Source organism: Stenella coeruleoalba (assembly GCF_951394435.1).
Source record: "Stenella coeruleoalba genome assembly, contig: scaffold_47, whole genome shotgun sequence".
NCBI lineage: Eukaryota > Metazoa > Chordata > Mammalia > Artiodactyla > Delphinidae > Stenella > Stenella coeruleoalba.
The window spans coordinates 1,328,718-1,348,412 of record NW_027646269.1 but is presented as its reverse complement, the minus strand read 5'-3'; the positions used below and the strand labels follow the sequence as shown (position 1 = coordinate 1,348,412).

At 43.5% G+C, this 19,695-nt stretch overlaps 1 long non-coding RNA gene across 47 annotated transcripts in view; it reads right to left on the bottom strand.

Annotated features, from left to right (window-relative positions):
* The window catches only part of LOC307181221, a 2,056,127-nt gene that overhangs the window by 1,348,690 nt on the left and 687,742 nt on the right, over positions 1-19,695 (bottom strand). For 37 of the 47 annotated variants that reach the window (XR_013826124.1, XR_013826125.1, XR_013826150.1 and 34 more), the window contains one exon: positions 2,489-2,574. The exons of 7 other annotated variants lie outside the window; for them this stretch is intronic. This is a non-coding gene — a long non-coding RNA (uncharacterized lncRNA). The remainder of the gene's footprint in view (positions 1-2,488; positions 2,575-19,695) is intronic. 3 more of the 47 variants (XR_013826152.1, XR_013826158.1, XR_013826173.1) reach the window with 1 other exon arrangement.

The window sequence follows — 19,695 nt, the reverse complement described above, 5'->3', positions numbered from 1 at the left end:
TCCAATCAGGAAGACGAATTGACCAAAGGCTAGGGTTGCCCATGGAAACAGTATAGGGCTTGAGGAAATCCCGCTGCTTTGTGGCCAGTTCCCATAAACACGAGTTGAACAATGGAACTCAGGGGCAGTAAAATTCACAAAACTGCAGAGTTGAAAATATCCATCACTGAAAAATGTCTTGAGGAAAGTCAGAGAAAAGGACTTGTAAGCAAGGGAGAATGGCAGGAAAGGGATTTGAGGAGGTAGAAAGGACTCGCCATTAAGCACAAGAAAAGGAGCTGAACATTGCCAACATTGCAGTTGGCCAAAAAGGGTGTATGCGTTCTTTTCTGTATATATTCAAGAAAAGGGCATACACTTTTTTAGCCAACCAAACAGGTGGGCACTGGAAGTCAATACCACAAAAGATATCACTTCGCATCAGTCAGAAGAGCCATCCTCATAAAGCGTAAACAACAGAAATGCAGGACAGGGCAACGAGAAGAGGGAGCCCTGTGAGACTTATAGTGGAAATGTATATTGCCAACGGCCATTCTGGAGAAGTGTATTGTGTTTACTAAAGCATCTACAAAATGAGCTACAGAGCATAGGGCACTTGCACTCATGGGCGTATATCTTGGGAAAAACAAAAATCGAGAGGACACAGGCACCCCAATGTTTACCCCCTCTCTGTTTAAAAGATCCTCGACTAGGATATAACTTAAATGTCTCTGGAGGGAAAAAATGGATAGAGATGTGGTACTTAGGTAGAGTGGAATATTATTCAGCCTGGAAATCAATGAAATATGGCCAGTTGTAACAACTCCGGAGGAGTTACGTATGATCATTCTAAGTGACAGAATTCAAAAAGAAAAAGACACATATCATAAGATATCACTTAAAGGTGGAATCCAAAATGGCTACACATGAAATAAATTACAAAACAAAAACATAGTCAAATATGTAGAAAACACGCATAAGGCTGCTAAACGGGAAAGGTGGGGAGGGGTGAGGCATCATCCAGGAGGTTGAAATTAGCAAAGATACCATTCCAAATACCAAACTGATAATCAACAAGGCCTACACGGTAGCTAAAAGAACTGCACTCAGCACACTCAAGTCACCGGAAAAGAATATATACGACTGGTAAGAATCTGAAAAAGAATTTATTGATGTCTCTCTGTACGTGAATCAAGTGGATGTACAGCAGCAAGAAACAGAGCTTTGAAAATCAGCTGTAACCAATATAGTAATAAATTGAAAAAAATAAACGACAGAGAGACAGAGAAAACCTCTTACAACTTTTCCTCAGGGACGGTGATGCAACATGGATTGAACACATCTAGACCAACAGCAGGATGAGACATAAGGCTGGAAACTGTTTGCGCTAAGAGAAATGTGAGGTTGGGTGAGGAAATGCACACCCTTTAAAGTAATACTACCTGGTACCCATTCAATGGGTCCCAAATCTGCAGGTTCAAGGGATCTTCCTACAGCTAAAACATGCATGGAAAACCCAGAGGACTGTACACCATGTGATCGGGAGATGTGTCTAAAATGCACCTCATTTATCCTCTCCTGCTGCTCCTGTTCACCATTCCAGCCACGCTACTTAGAATCTCCCCACTTGGAGAATCAGCACATTTAAACTTCTGTTTCACACATTTTGCAAATTGTGAGGAGGATGAACGGGAAGAGGGGGAACCAATGAGAGAAGAGTTGTAGGGGTTTGGACGGGCACATATCACTCTAATTTCCCATTAAGAATAAGAATTAAAGAAAGGCTCAGCCTGCCTCGCCGGAGCCAAAATAGGGCCTGAAGCAATCCTGCGGGTTTGAGGCCAGCTCACAAAAGAGCAACTTAAAAAATGGAGCTCAGGGTCACTGCAATTCACAAACCTGCAGAGTTATAAATGAAAACTAACGTCCAAAAATATGTTGAGGTAAGGCAAAGAAGAGGATCTGAATGCAAGACAGAATTGCAAGAAACAGATTTCAAGAGATAGATTGGACTCGTCTTTAACGCACATGAAAAGCGGCAGAATTTCGACAATGATGCAGTTGGCCCAAAAGGGCGTATGCGTTTTTTCCTGACTATATCCAGGAAAAAACGCATACGCACTTTATGGGCAACGAAGCAAGCAAGCAATGCAAATGTGCACAACAAAGAAGTCTCACTTCCCACCGGTCAAAAGGGCCATCCTAAAAAATTGTAAAAACCAGAAATGCAGGACAGGCCATGGAGAACTGGGAACCTTGTTATGCTGATGGGCGGGATGTAAATTGCCAACAGACACTCGGGAGAAGTGTATGGTGTTTCCTGAAACATCTAAAAAACAAAGCAACAGAGCCTAGGGCACTTCCACTTATGGTCCTATAGCTTAGGGAAATTAAAATCAAAAAGACACAGCCACCCCAAAGTTTGGGACGCCTCTGTTTACAAGAACCTCATTTACCGGACAAGTTTAATATCACAGAAAGTGAAAAATGGATAAAGAACTTGTGGTACTTACGTACAATGCAGTATCACTCAGCAATGAAATCTATGTCATCAGGACCGTAGCAGCATAATGAGTGGATTCAGGTACGATGATTCTAAATGAAATAAGTCACACAGAAAAAGAAACATCATAAGATTTCACTAATACACGGAATGTAAACTTGGCTACACAGGAACTGCATTCCAAAACAGAACAGCGTCTCAAATATAGAAAACCAACTTATGCTTGCTTAAGGGGAAAGATGAGTTGGGGTGCTGCATAAAACCAGAGATTGAAATGAGCACAGATAAAGTTCCTTAAGCCAAATATGGAATAGACAAGAGCTACTCCTTGCTCAACGAAATGGACTCAACAACCCATATTAAACGCCTAAGAATGTACCTGACTAGTAAGTATCTTAAAACCTATGGATTGCTATGTCTCCAAAAGAGAATCAAGCGTGTGTACAGGGGCATAAACGCAGCAGTGATAGGATTGGAGAGGTTCGGTGAGCAAATGAAGACCCTTTGAAGACATATTGCATGGTACCCATTCCACGGGTCTCAACTCTCCAGGTTTAAGGTATTCTTCCTTCAGCTAAAACATGCATGTGGAACCCAGAGTATGATCAACCATGTGAACGGGAGACGTGTTCAAATATATCTCAGTTTTCTTCCCCTGGTACTCGGGTGCAACATTCCAGACGCTTTACTAACACTCTCCCCACTTGGAGAGTCAGCGCCTTTAACCTCCTCTTTGGCCCAGTTTGCAATTTCTGTGGAAGATGAACAGGAATAGCGAGAACCAATGAGAGACTAGCTGGAGGTGTCTGGACGGGCAAATTTAACTCTCATTTCCCACCAGGAAGAGGAATTAACCAAAGGCTCAGCGTGCCGTGCCGGAACCAGATTAGGGCCTGAAGCCATCCTGCGGTGTTGCGGCCAGATCACAAGAAAGCGAGTTGAAGAAAGGAGCTCAGGGGCACTGTAATTCACAAACCTGCAGAGTTATAAATGGCAGCTATCGTCCAAAAATATACTGAAGTAAGGCTGCCAAGAGGACTTGAAAGCGGGGCAGAATTGCAAGAAACCGATTTCAGGAGGTAGACTGGAATTGCATTGAAAGCATAGGAAAAGAGGCAGAACGTCCACAATGATGCACTTGGCCAAAAAGGGCGTATGCGTTTTTTCCTGAATACATTCAGGAAAAAACGCATACGCCCTTTTTGGCCAACCAAGCAAGCTTGCAAAGGAAATCTGCAGTACAATGAAGTCTCACTTCCCCACGGTCAAAAGCGCCATCTGAAAAAAGTGTAAAATCCAGAAAGGCAGGAAAGGCCATGGAGAACTGGGAGCCTTGTTATGCTGATGGGCGGGATGTAAATTGCCAACAGACACTCGGGAGAAGTGTATGGTGTTTCCTGAAACATCGAAAAAACAAAGCAACAGAACCTAGGGCACTTCCACTTATGGTCCTATAGCTTAGGGAAATTAAAATCAAAAAGACACAGCCACCCCAAAGTTTGGGACGCCTCTGTTTACAAGAACCTCGTTTACAGTACAAGTTCAACATCGCAGAAAGTGAAAAATGGATGAAGAAGATGTGGTATTTACTTACAAAGCAATATCACTCAGCAATGAAATCTATGTTATCAGGCCCTTAGCAGCACAATGAGTGGATTCAGGTATGATGATTCTAACTGAAATAAGTCACACAGAATAAGAAACATCAAAAAATATCACTAATACATGGAATTTAATCTTGGGTACAGAGGAACTGAATTACAAAACAGAACAGGGTCTCAAATTTAGAAAACCAACTTATGCTTGCTTAAGTGGAAAGGTGAGTTGGGGTGCTGCATAAAACCAGAGATTGAAATGAGCACAGATAAAGTTCCTTAAGCCAAATATGGAATAGACAAGAGCTACTCCTTGCTCAACGAAATGGACTCCACACCCCATATTAAACGCCTAAGAATATACCTGACTAGTAAGTATCTTAAAACGTATGGATTGCTATGTCTCCAAAATAGAATCAAGCATGTGTACAAGGGTCATAAAGGCAGCAGTGATAGGATTGGAGAGATTCGGTGAGCAAATGAAGACCCTTTGAAGTCATATTGCATGGTACCCATTCCACGGGTCTCAACTCTCCAGGTTTAAGGTATTCTTTCTTCAGCTAAAACATGCATGTGGAACCCAGAGTATGATGAACCGTGTGATCGGGAGACGTGTTCAAATATGTCTCAGTTTTCGTCCCCTGGTACTTCGGTGCAACATTCCAGACGCTTTACTAACACTCTCCCCACTTGGAGAGTCAGTCCCTTTAACCTCCTGTTTGGCCCAGTTTGCAATTTCTGCGGAAGATGAACAGGAATAGCGAGAACCAATGAGAGGCTAGCTGGAGGTGTCTGGACGGGCAAATTTAACTCTCATTTCCCACCAGGAAGAGGAAATAACCAAAGGCTCAGCGTGCCGTACCGGAACCAGATTAGGGCCTGAAGCCATCCTGCGGTGTTGCGGCCAGCTCAAAAGAAAGCGAGTTGAAGAAAGGAGCTCAGGGGCACTGTAATTCACAAACCTGCAGAGTTATAAATGACAGCTATCGTCCAAAAATAGACTGAAGTAAGGCTGCCAAGAGGACTTGAAAGCGGGGCAGAATTGCAGGAAACCGATTTCAGGAGGTAGACTGGAATTGCATTGAAAGCATAGGAAAAGAGGCAGAACGTCCACAATGATGCACTTGGCCAAAAAGGGCGTATGCGTTTTTTCCTGAATATATTCAGGAAAAAACGCATACGCCCTTTTTGGCCAACCAAGCAAGCTTGCAAAGGAAATCTGCACTACAATGAAGTCTCACTTCCCCCCGGTCAAAAGGGCCATCTGAAGAAAGTGTAAAATCCAGAAAAGCAGGACAGGCCATGGAGAACTGGGAGCCTTGTTATGCTGATGGGCGGGATGTAAATTGCCAACAGACACTCTGGAGAAGTGTATGGTGTTTCCTGAAACATCTAAAAAACAAAGCAACAGAGCCTAGGGCACTTCCACTTATGGTCCTATAGCTTAAGGAAATTAAAATCAAAAAGACACAGGCACCCCAAAGTTTGGGACGCCTCTGTTTACAAGAACCTCGTTTACCGTACAAATTCAATATCACAGAAAGTGAAAAATGGATAAAGAACTTGTGGTACTTACGTACAATGCAGTATCACTCAGCAATGAAATCTATGTCATCAGGCCCGTAGCAGCACAATGAGTGGATTCAGGTACGATTATTCTAACTGAAATAAGTCACACAGAAAAAGAAACATCATAAGATATCACTAATACACGGAATGTAAACTTGGCTACACAGGAACTGAATTCCAAAACAGAACAGGGTCTCAAATTTAGAAAACCAACTTATGCTTGTTAAGGGGAAAGGTGAGTTGGGGTGCTGCATAAAACCAGAGATTGAAATGAGCACAGATAAAGTTCCTTAAGCCAAATATGGAATAGACAAGAGCTACTCCTTTCTCAACGAAATGGACTCCACACCCCATATTAAACGCCTAAGAATATACCTGACTAGTAAGTATCTTAAAACGTATGGATTGCTATGTCTCCAAAATAGAATCAAGCATGTGTACAAGGGTCATAAAGGCAGCAGTGATAGGATTGGAGAGGTTCGGTGAGCAAATGAAGACCCTTTGAAGTCATATTGCATGGTACCCATTCCACGGGTCTCAACTCTCCAGGTTTAAGGTATTCTTTCTTCAGCTAAAACATGCATGTGGAAACCAGAGTATGATCAACCGTGTGATCGGGAGACGTGTTCAAATATGTCTCAGTTTTCGTCCCCTGGTACTTCGGTGCAACATTCCAGACGCTTTACTAACACTCTCCCCACTTGGAAAGTCAGTGCCTTTAACCTCCTGTTTGGCCCAGTTTGCAATTTCTGCAGAAGATGAACAGGAATAGCGAGAACAAATGAGAGGCTAGCTGGAGGTGTCTGGACGGGCAAATTTAACTCTCATTTCCCACCAGGAAGAGGAAATAACCAAAGGCTCAGCGTGCCGCACCGGAACCAGATTAGGGCCTGAAGCCATCCTGCGGTGTTGCGGCCAGCTCAAAAGAAAGCGAGTTGAAGAAAGGAGCTCAGGGGCACTGTAATTCACAAACCTGCAGAGTTATAAATGACAGCTATCGTCCAAAAATATACTGAAGTAAGGCTGCCAAGAGGACTTGAAAGCGGGGCAGAATTGCAGGAAACCGATTTCAGGAGGTAGACTGGAAGTGCATTGAAAGCATAGGAAAAGAGGCAGAATGTCCACAATGATGCACTTGGCCAAAAAGGGCGTATGCGTTTTTTCCTGAATATATTCAGGAAAAAACGCATACGCCCTTTTTGGCCAACCAAGCAAGCTTGCAAAGGAAATCTGCACTACAATGAAGTCTCACTTCCCCCCGGTCAAAAGGGCCATCTGAAAAAAGTGTAAAATCCAGAAAGGCAGGACAGGCCATGGAGAACTGGGAGCCTTGTTATGCTGATGGGCGGGATGTAAATTGCCAACAGACACTCGGGAGAAGTGTATGGTGTTTCCTGAAACATCTAAAAAACAAAGCAACAGAGCCTAGTGCAATTCCACTTATGGTCCTATAGCTTAGGGAAATTAAAATCAAAAAGACACAGGCACCCCAAAGTTTGGGACGCCTCTGTTTACAAGAACCTCGTTTACCGTACAAATTCAATATCACAGAAAGTGAAAAATGGATAAAGAACTTGTGGTACTTACGTACAATGCAGTATCACTCAGCAATGAAATCTATGTCATCAGGCCCGTAGCAGCACAATGAGTGGATTCAGGTATGATGATTCTAACTGAAATAAGTCACACAGAAAAAGAAACATCATAAGATATCACTAATACACGGAATGTAAACTTGGCTACACAGGAACTGAATTCCAAAACAGAACAGGGTCTCAAATTTAGAAAACCAACTTATGCTTGCTTAAGGGGAAAGGTGAGTTGGGGTGCTGCATAAAACCAGAGATTGAAATGAGCACAGATAAAGTTCCTGAAGCCAAATATGGAATAGAGAAGAGCTACTCCTTGCTCAACGAAATGGACTCAACACCCCATATTAAACGCCTAAGAATGTACCTGACTAGTAAGTATCTTAAAACCTATGGATTGCTATGTCTCCAAAAGAGAATCAAGCATGTGTAAAAGGGTCATAAACGCAGCAGTGATAGGATTGGAGAGATTCGTTGAGCAAATGAAGACCCTTTGAAGTCTTATTGCATGGTACCCATTCCACGGGTCTCAACTCTCCAGGTTTAAGGTATTCTTTCTTCAGCTAAAACATGCATGTGGAACCCAGAGTATGATGAACCGTGTGATCGGGAGACGTGTTCAAATATGTCTCAGTTTTCGTCCCCTGGTACTTCGGTGCAACATTCCAGACGCTTTACTAACACTCTCCCCACTTGGAGAGTCAGTCCCTTTAACCTCCTGTTTGGCCCAGTTTGCAATTTCTGCGGAAGATGAACAGGAATAGCGAGAACCAATGAGAGGCTAGCTGGAGGTGTCTGGACGGGCAAATTTAACTCTCATTTCCCACCAGGAAGAGGAAATAACCAAAGGCTCAGCGTGCCGTACCGGAACCAGATTAGGGCCTGAAGCCATCCTGCGGTGTTGCGGCCAGCTCAAAAGAAAGCGAGTTGAAGAAAGGAGCTCAGGGGCACTGTAATTCACAAACCTGCAGAGTTATAAATGACAGCTATCGTCCAAAAATAGACTGAAGTAAGGCTGCCAAGAGGACTTGAAAGCGGGGCAGAATTGCAGGAAACCGATTTCAGGAGGTAGACTGGAATTGCATTGAAAGCATAGGAAAAGAGGCAGAACGTCCACAATGATGCACTTGGCCAAAAAGGGCGTATGCGTTTTTTCCTGAATATATTCAGGAAAAAACGCATACGCCCTTTTTGGCCAACCAAGCAAGCTTGCAAAGGAAATCTGCACTACAATGAAGTCTCACTTCCCCCCGGTCAAAAGGGCCATCTGAAGAAAGTGTAAAATCCAGAAAAGCAGGACAGGCCATGGAGAACTGGGAGCCTTGTTATGCTGATGGGCGGGATGTAAATTGCCAACAGACACTCTGGAGAAGTGTATGGTGTTTCCTGAAACATCTAAAAAACAAAGCAACAGAGCCTAGGGCACTTCCACTTATCGTCCTATAGCTTAAGGAAATTAAAATCAAAAAGACACAGGCACCCCAAAGTTTGGGACGCCTCTGTTTACAAGAACCTCGTTTACCGTACAAATTCAATATCACAGAAAGTGAAAAATGGATAAAGAACTTGTGGTACTTACGTACAATGCAGTATCACTCAGCAATGAAATCTATGTCATCAGGCCCGTAGCAGCACAATGAGTGGATTCAGGTACGATGATTCTAACTGAAATAAGTCACACAGAAAAAGAAACATCATAAGATATCACTAATACACGGAATGTAACCTTGGCTACACAGGAACTGAATTCCAAAACAGAACAGGGTCTCAAATTTAGAAAACCAACTTATGCTTGCTTAAGGGGAAAGGTGAGTTGGGGTGCTGCATAAAACCAGAGACTGAAATGAGCACAGATAAAGTTCCTTAAGTCAAATATGGAATAGACAAGAGCTACTCCTTGCTCAACGAAATGGACTCAACACCCCATATTAAACGCCTAAGAATGTACCTGACTAGTAAGTATCTTAAAACCTATGGATTGCTATGTCTCCAAAAGAGAATCAAGCATGTGTACAGGGGCATAAACGCAGCAGTGATAGGATTGGAGAGGTTCGGTGAGCAAATGAAGACCCTTTGAAGTCATATTGCATGGTACCCATTCCACGGGTTTCAACTACCCAGGTTTTAGGTATTCTTCCTTCAGCTAAAACATGCATGTGGAACCCAGAGTATGATCAACCATGTGATCGGGAGACGTGTTCAAATATGTCTCAGTTTTCGTACCCTGGTACTCGGGTGCAACATTCCAGACGCTTTACTAACACTCTCCCGACTTGGAGAGTCAGTCCCTTTAACCTCCTGTTTGGCCCAGTTTGCAATTTCTGCGGAAGATGAACAGGAATAGCGAGAACCAATGAGAGGCTAGCTGGAGGTGTCTGGACGGGCAAATTTAACTCTCATTTCCCACCAGGAAGAGGAATTAACCAAAGGCTCAGCGGGCCATTCCGGAACCAGATTAGGGCCTGAAGCCATCCTGCGGTGTTGCGGCCAGGTCACAAGAAAGCGAGTTGAAGAAAGGAGCTCAGGGGCACTGTAATTCACAAACCTGCAGTGTTATAAATGACAGCTATCGTCCAAAAATATACTGAAGTAAGGCTGCCAAGAGGACTTGAAAGCAGGGCAGAATTGCAGGAAACCGATTTCAGGAGGTAGACTGGAATTGCATTGAAAGCATAGGAAAAGAGGCAGAACGTCCACAATGATGCACTTGGCCAAAAAGGGCGTATGCGTTTTTTCCTGAATATATTCAGGAAAAAACGCATACGCCCTTTTTGGCCAACCAAGCAAGCTTGCAAAGGAAATCTGCACTACAATGAAGTCTCACTTCCCCCCGGTCAAAAGGGCCATCTGAAAAAAGTGTAAAATCCAGAAAGGCAGGACAGGCCATGGAGAACTGGGAGCCTTGTTATGCTGATGGGCGGGATGTAAATTGTCAACAGACACTTGGGAGAAGTGTATGGTGTTTCCTGAAACATCTAAAAAACAAAGCAACAGAACCTAGGGCACTTCCACTTATGGTCCTATAGCTTAGGGAAATTAAAATCAAAAAGTCACAGCCACCCCAAAGTTTGGACTGGCTCTGTTTACAATAACCTCGATTACAGTACAAGTTCAACATCGCAGAAAGTGAAAAATGGATAAAGAACTTGTCGTATTTACTTACAAAGCAATATCACTCAGCAATGAAATCTGTGTCATCAGGCCCTTAGCAGCACAATGAGTGGATTCAGGTATGATGATTCTAACTGAAATAAGTCACACAGAAAAAGAAACATCATAAGATATCAGTAATACATGGAATGTAAACTTGGCTACACAGGAACTGAATTACAGAACAGAACAGGGTCTCAAATTTAGAAAACCAACTTATTCTTGCTTAAGGGTAAAGGTGAGTTGGGGTGCTGCATAAAACCAGAGATTGAAATGAGCACAGATAAAGTTCCTTAAGCCAAATATGGAATAGACAAGAGCTACTCCTTGCTCAATGAAATGGACTCAACACCGCATATTAAACGCCTAAGAATGTACCTGACTAGTAAGTATCCTAAAACCTATGGATTGCTATGTCTCCGAAAGAGAATCAAGCATGTGTACAGGGGCATAAACGCAGCAGTGATAGGATTGGAGAGGTTCGGTGAGCAAATGAAGACCCTTTGAAGTCATATTGCATGGTACCCATTACACGGGTCTCAACTCTCCATGTTTAAGGTATTCTTCCTTCAGCTAAAACATGCATGTGGAACCTAGAGTATGATCAACCATGTGATCGGGAGACGTGTTCAAATATGTCTCAGTTTTCGTACCCTGGTACTCAGTTGCAACATTCCAGACGCTTTACTAACACTCTCCCGACTTGGAGAGTCAGTCCCTTTAACCTCCTGTTTGGCCCAGTTTGCAATTTCTGTGGAAGATGAACAGGAATAGCGAGAACCAATGAAAGGCTAGCTGGAGGTGTCTGGACGGGCAAATTTAACTCTCATTTTCCACCAAGAAGAGGAATTAACCAAAGGCTCAGCGTGCCCTGCCAGAACCAGATTAGGGCCTGAAGCCATCCTGTGGTGTTGCGGCCAGGTCACAGGAAAGCAAGTTGAAGAAAGGAGCTCAGGGGCACTGTAATTCACAAACCTGCAGAGTTATAAATGACAGCTATCGTCCAAAAATAGACTGAAGTAAGGCTGCCAAGAGGACTTGAAAGCGGGGCAGAATTGCAGGAAACCGATTTCAGGAGGTAGACTGGAATTGCATTGAAAGCATAGGAAAAGAGGCAGAACGTCCACAATGATGCACTTGGCCAAAAAGGGCGTATGCGTTTTTTCCTGAATATATTCAGGAAAAAACGCATACGCCCTTTTTGGCCAACCAAGCAAGCTTGCAAAGGAAATCTGCACTACAATGAAGTCTCACTTCCCCCCGGTCAAAAGGGCCATCTGAAAAAAGTGTAAAATCCAGAAAGGCAGGACAGGCCATGGAGAACTGGGAGCCTTGTTATGCTGATGGGCGGGATGTAAATTGCCAACAGACACTTGGGAGAAGTGTATGGTGTTTCCTGAAACATCTAAAAAACAAAGCAACAGAACCTAGGGCACTTCCACTTATGGTCCTATAGCTTAGGGAAATTAAAATCAAAAAGACACAGCCACCCCAAAGTTTGGAACGGCTCTGTTTACAAGAACCTCGTTTACAGTACAAGTTCAACATCGCAGAAAGTGAAAAATAGATAAAGAAGTTGTGGTATTTACTTACAAAGCAATATCACTCAGCAATGAAATCTGTGTCATCAGGCCCTTAGCAGCACAATGAGTGGATTCAGGTATGATGATTCTAACTGAAATAAGTCACACAGAAAAAGAAACATCATAAGATATCAGTAATACACGGAATGTAAACTTGGCTACACAGGAACTGAATTACAGAACAGAACAGGGTCTCAAATTTAGAAAACCAACTTATGCTTGCTTAAGGGTAAAGGTGAGTTGTGGTGCTGCATAAAACCAGAGATTGAAATGAGCACAGATAAAGTTCCTTAAGTCAAATATGGAATAGATAAGAGCTACTCCTTGCTCAACGAAATGGACTCAACACCGCATATTAAACGCCTAAGAATGTACCTGACTAGTAAGTATCTTAAAACCTATGGATTGCTATGTCTCCGAAAGAGAATCAAGCATGTGTACAGGGGCATAAACGCAGCAGTGATAGGATTGGAGAGGTTCGGTGAGCAAATGAAGACCCTTTGAAGTCATATTGCATGGTACCCATTACACGGGTCTTAACTCTCCAGGTTTAAGGTATTCTTCCTTCAGCTAAAACATGCATGTGGAACCTAGAGTATGATCAACCATGTGATCGGGAGACGTGTTCAAATATGTCTCAGTTTTCCTCCCCTGGTACTCGGGTGCAACATTCCAGACGCTTTACTAACACTCTCCCGACTTGGAGAGTCAGCGCCTTTAACCTCCTGTTTGGCCCAGTTTGCAATTTCTGCGGAAGATGAACAGGAATAGCGAGAACCAATGAGAGACAAGCTGGAGGTGTCTGGACGGGCAAATTTAACTCTCATTTCCCAACAGGAAGAGGAAATAACCAAAGGCTCAGCGTGCCGTGCCGGAACCAGATTAGGGCCTGAAGCCATCCTGCGGTGTTGCGGCCAGCTCAAAAGAAAGCGAGTTGAAGAAAGGAGCTCAGGGGCACTGTAATTCACAAACCTGCAGAGTTATAAATGACAGCTATCGTTCAAAAATAGACTGAAGTAAGGCTGCCAAGAGGACTTGAAAGCGGGGCAGAATTGCAGGAAACCGATTTCAGGAGGTAGACTGGAATTGCATTGAAAGCATAGGAAAAGAGGCAGAACGTCCACAATGATGCACTTGGCCAAAAAGGGCGTATGCGTTTTTTCCTGAATATATTCAGGAAAAAACGCATATGCCCTTTTTGGCAAACCAAGCAAGCTTGCAAAGGAAATCTGCACTACAATGAAGTCTCACTTCCCCCCGGTCAAAAGGGCCATCTGAAAAAAGTGTAAAATCCAGAAAGGCAGGACAGGCCATGGAGAACTGGGAGCCTTGTTATGCTGATGGGCGGGATGTAAATTAACAACAACCACTCCGGAGAAGTGTATGGTGTTTCCTGAATCATCTAAAAAACAAAGCAACAGAACCTAGGGCACTTCCACTTATGGTCCTATAGCTTAGGGAAATTAAGATCAAAAAGACACAGCCACCCCAAAGTTTGGAACGGCTCTGTTTACAAGAACCTCGTTTACAGTACAAGTTCAACATCGCAGAAAGTGAAAAATGGATAAAGAAGTTGTGGTATTTACTTACAAAGCAATATCACTCAGCAATGAAATCTGTGTCATCAGGCCCTTAGCAGCACAATGAGTGGATTCAGGTATGATGATTCTAACTGAAATAAGTCACACAGAAAAAGAAACATCATAAGATATCAGTAATACACGGAATTTAAACTTAGCTACACAGGAACTGAATTACAGAACACAACAGGGTCTCAAATTTAGAAAACCAACTTATTCTTGCTTAAGGGTAAAGGTGAGTTGGGGTGCTGCATAAAACCAGAGATTGAAATGAGCACAGATAAAGTTCCTTAAGCCAAATATGGAATAGACAAGAGCTACTCCTTGCTCAACGAAATGGACTCAACACCCCATATTAAACGCCTAAGAATGTACCTGACTAGGAAGTATCTTAAAACCTATGGATTGCTATGCTCCGAAAGAGAATCAAGCATGTGTACAGGGGCATAAACGCAGCAGTGATAGGATTGGAGAGGTTCGGTGAGCAAATGAAGACCCTTTGAAGTCATATTGCATGGTACCCATTACACGGGTCTCAACTCTCCAGGTTTAAGGTATTCTTCCTTCAGCTAAAACATGCATGTGGAACCTAGAGTATGATCAACCATGTGATCGGGAGACGTGTTCAAATATGTCTCAGTTTTCGTACCCTGGTACTCGGGTGCAACATTCCAGATGCTTTACTAACACTCTCCCGACTTGGAGAGTCAGTCCCTTTAACCTCCTGTTTGGCCCAGTTTGCAATTTCTGCGGAAGATGAACAGGAATAGCGAGAACCAATGAGAGGCTAGCTGGAGGTGTCTGGACGGGCAAATTTAACTCTCATTTCCCACCAGGAAGAGGAATTAACCAAAGGCTCAGCGTGCCGTGCCGGAACCAGATTAGGGCCTGAAGCCATCCTGCGGTGTTGCGGCCAGCTCAAAAGAAAGCGAGTTGAAGAAAGGAGCTCAGGGGCACTGTAATTCACAAACCTGCAGAGTTATAAATGACAGCTATCGTCCAAAAATAGACTGAAGTAAGGCTGCCAAGAGGACTTGAAAGCGGGGCAGAATTGCAGGAAACCGATTTCAGGAGGTAGACTGGAATTGCATTGAAAGCATAGGAAAAGAGGCAGAACGTCCACAATGATGCACTTGGCCAAAAAGGGCGTATGCGTTTTTTCCTGAATATATTCAGGAAAAAACGCATACGCCCTTTTTGGCCAACCAAGCAAGCTTGCAAAGGAAATCTGCACTACAATGAAGTCTCACTTCCCCCCGGTCAAAAGGGCCATCTGAGAAAAGTGTAAAATCCAGAAAGGCAGGACAGGCCATGGAGAACTGGGAGCCTTGTTATGCTGATGGGCGGGATGTAATTTGCCAACAGACACTTGGGAGAAGTGTATGGTGTTTCCTGAAACATCTAAAAAACAAAGCAACAGAACCTAGGGCACTTCCACTTATGGTCCTATAGCTTAGGGAAATTAAAATCAAAAAGACACAGCCACCCCAAAGTTTGGAACGGCTCTGTTTACAAGAACCTCGTTTACAGTACAAGTTCAACATCGCAGAAAGTGAAAAATAGATAAAGAAGTTGTGGTATTTACTTACAAAGCAATATCACTCAGCAATGAGATCTGTGTCATCAGGCCCTTAGCAGCACAATGAGTGGATTCAGGTATGATGATTCTAACTGAAATAAGTCACACAGAAAAAGAAACATCATAAGATATCAGTAATACACGGAATGTAAACTTGGCTACACAGGAACTGAATTACAGAACAGAACAGGGTCTCAAATTTAGAAAACCAACTTATGCTTGCTTAAGGGTAAAGGTGAGTTGGGGTGCTGCATAAAACCAGAGATTGAAATGAGCACAGATAAAGTTCCTTAAGCCAAATATGGAATAGACAAGAGCTACTCCTTGCTCAACGAAATGGACTCAACACCCCATATTAAACGCCTAAGAATGTACCTGACTAGGAAGTATCTTAAAACCTATGGATTGCTATGTCTCCGAAAGAGAATCAAGCATGTGTACAGGGGCATAAACGCAGCAGTGATAGGATTGGAGAGGTTCGGTGAGCAAATGAAGACCCTTTGAAGTCATATTGCATGGTACCCATTACACGGGTCTCAACTCTCCAGGTTTAAGGTATTCTTCCTTCAGCTAAAACATGCATGTGGAACCTAGAGTATGATCAACCATGTGATCGGGAGACGTGTTCAAATATGTCTCAGTTTTCGTACCCTGGTACTCGGGTGCAACATTCCAGATGCTTTACTAACACTCTCCCGACTTGGAGAGTCAGTCCCTTTAACCTCCTGTTTGGCCCAGTTTGCAATTTCTGCGGAAGATGAACAGGAATAGCGAGAACCAATGAGAGGCTAGCTGGAGGTGTCTGGACGGGCAAATTTAACTCTCATTTCCCACCAGGAAGAGGAATTAACCAAAGGCTCAGCGTGCCGTGCCGGAACCAGATTAGGGCCTGAAGCCATCCTGCGGTGTTGCGGCCAGCTCAAAAGAAAGCGAGTTGAAGAAAGGAGCTCAGGGGCACTGTAATTCACAAACCTGCAGAGTTATAAATGACAGCTATCGTCCAAAAATAGACTGAAGTAAGGCTGCCAAGAGGACTTGAAAGCGGGGCAGAATTGCAGGAAACCGATTTCAGGAGGTAGACTGGAATTGCATTGAAAGCATAGGAAAAGAGGCAGAACGTCCACAATGATGCACTTGGCCAAAAAGGGCGTATGCGTTTTTTCCTGAATATATTCAGGAAAAAACGCATACGCCCTTTTTGGCCAACCAAGCAAGCTTGCAAAGGAAATCTGCACTACAATGAAGTCTCACTTCCCCCCGGTCAAAAGGGCCATCTGAGAAAAGTGTAAAATCCAGAAAGGCAGGACAGGCCATGGAGAACTGGGAGCCTTGTTATGCTGATGGGCGGGATGTAAATTGCCAACAGACACTTGGGAGAAGTGTATGGTGTTTCCTGAAACATCTAAAAAACAAAGCAACAGAACCTAGGGCACTTCCACTTATGGTCCTATAGCTTAGGGAAATTAAAATCAAAAAGACACAGCCACCCCAAAGTTTGGAACGGCTCTGTTTACAAGAACCTCGTTTACAGTACAAGTTCAACATCGCAGAAAGTGAAAAATAGATAAAGAAGTTGTGGTATTTACTTACAAAGCAATATCACTCAGCAATGAAATCTGTGTCATCAGGCCCTTAGCAGCACAATGAGTGGATTCAGGTATGATGATTCTAACTGAAATAAGTCACACAGAAAAAGAAACATCATAAGATATCAGTAATACACGGAATGTAAACTTGGCTACACAGGAACTGAATTACAGAACAGAACAGGGTCTCAAATTTAGAAAACCAACTTATGCTTGCTTAAGGGTAAAGGTGAGTTGTGGTGCTGCATAAAACCAGAGATTGAAATGAGCACAGATAAAGTTCCTTAAGTCAAATATGGAATAGATAAGAGCTACTCCTTGCTCAACGAAATGGACTCAACACCGCATATTAAACGCCTAAGAATGTACCTGACTAGTAAGTATCTTAAAACCTATGGATTGCTATGTCTCCGAAAGAGAATCAAGCATGTGTACAGGGGCATAAACGCAGCAGTGATAGGATTGGAGAGGTTCGGTGAGCAAATGAAGACCCTTTGAAGTCATATTGCATGGTACCCATTACACGGGTCTTAACTCTCCAGGTTTAAGGTATTCTTCCTTCAGCTAAAACATGCATGTGGAACCTAGAGTATGATCAACCATGTGATCGGGAGACGTGTTCAAATATGTCTCAGTTTTCCTCCCCTGGTACTCGGGTGCAACATTCCAGACGCTTTACTAACACTCTCCCGACTTGGAGAGTCAGCGCCTTTAACCTCCTGTTTGGCCCAGTTTGCAATTTCTGCGGAAGATGAACAGGAATAGCGAGAACCAATGAGAGACAAGCTGGAGGTGTCTGGACGGGCAAATTTAACTCTCATTTCCCAACAGGAAGAGGAAATAACCAAAGGCTCAGCGTGCCGTGCCGGAACCAGATTAGGGCCTGAAGCCATCCTGCGGTGTTGCGGCCAGCTCAAAAGAAAGCGAGTTGAAGAAAGGAGCTCAGGGGCACTGTAATTCACAAACCTGCAGAGTTATAAATGACAGCTATCGTTCAAAAATAGACTGAAGTAAGGCTGCCAAGAGGACTTGAAAGCGGGGCAGAATTGCAGGAAACCGATTTCAGGAGGTAGACTGGAATTGCATTGAAAGCATAGGAAAAGAGGCAGAACGTCCACAATGATGCACTTGGCCAAAAAGGGCGTATGCGTTTTTTCCTGAATATATTCAGGAAAAAACGCATACGCCCTTTTTGGCAAACCAAGCAAGCTTGCAAAGGAAATCTGCACTACAATGAAGTCTCACTTCCCCCCGGTCAAAAGGGCCATCTGAAAAAAGTGTAAAATCCAGAAAGGCAGGACAGGCCATGGAGAACTGGGAGCCTTGTTATGCTGATGGGCGGGATGTAAATTAACAACAACCACTCCGGAGAAGTGTATGGTGTTTCCTGAATCATCTAAAAAACAAAGCAACAGAACCTAGGGCACTTCCACTTATGGTCCTATAGCTTAGGGAAATTAAGATCAAAAAGACACAGCCACCCCAAAGTTTGGAACGGCTCTGTTTACAAGAACCTCGTTTACAGTACAAGTTCAACATCGCAGAAAGTGAAAAATGGATAAAGAAGTTGTGGTATTTACTTACAAAGCAATATCACTCAGCAATGAAATCTGTGTCATCAGGCCCTTAGCAGCACAATGAGTGGATTCAGGTATGATGATTCTAACTGAAATAAGTCACACAGAAAAAGAAACATCATAAGATATCAGTAATACACGGAATTTAAACTTAGCTACACAGGAACTGAATTACAGAACACAACAGGGTCTCAAATTTAGAAAACCAACTTATTCTTGCTTAAGGGTAAAGGTGAGTTGGGGTGCTGCATAAAACCAGAGATTGAAATGAGCACAGATAAAGTTCCTTAAGCCAAATATGGAATAGACAAGAGCTACTCCTTGCTCAACGAAATGGACTCAACACCCCATATTAAACGCCTAAGAATGTACCTGACTAGGAAGTATCTTAAAACCTATGGATTGCTATGTCTCCGAAAGAGAATCAAGCATGTGTACAGGGGCATAAACGCAGCAGTGATAGGATTGGAGAGGTTCGGTGAGCAAATGAAGACCCTTTGAAGTCATATTGCATGGTACCCATTACACGGGTCTCAACTCTCCAGGTTTAAGGTATTCTTCCTTCAGCTAAAACATGCATGTGGAACCTAGAGTATGATCAACCATGTGATCGGGAGACGTGTTCAAATATGTCTCAGTTTTCGTACCCTGGTACTCGGGTGCAACATTCCAGATGCTTTACTAACACTCTCCCGACTTGGAGAGTCAGTCCCTTTAACCTCCTGTTTGGCCCAGTTTGCAATTTCTGCGGAAGATGAACAGGAATAGCGAGAACCAATGAGAGGCTAGCTGGAGGTGTCTGGACGGGCAAATTTAACTCTCATTTCCCACCAGGAAGAGGAATTAACCAAAGGCTCAGCGTGCCGTGCCGGAACCAGATTAGGGCCTGAAGCCATCCTGCGGTGTTGCGGCCAGCTCAAAAGAAAGCGAGTTGAAGAAAGGAGCTCAGGGGCACTGTAATTCACAAACCTGCAGAGTTATAAATGACAGCTATCGTCCAAAAATAGACTGAAGTAAGGCTGCCAAGAGGACTTGAAAGCGGGGCAGAATTGCAGGAAACCGATTTCAGGAGGTAGACTGGAATTGCATTGAAAGCATAGGAAAAGAGGCAGAACGTCCACAATGATGCACTTGGCCAAAAAGGGCGTATGCGTTTTTTCCTGAATATATTCAGGAAAAAACGCATACGCCCTTTTTGGCCAACCAAGCAAGCTTGCAAAGGAAATCTGCACTACAATGAAGTCTCACTTCCCCCCGGTCAAAAGGGCCATCTGAGAAAAGTGTAAAATCCAGAAAGGCAGGACAGGCCATGGAGAACTGGGAGCCTTGTTATGCTGATGGGCGGGATGTAATTTGCCAACAGACACTTGGGAGAAGTGTATGGTGTTTCCTGAAACATCTAAAA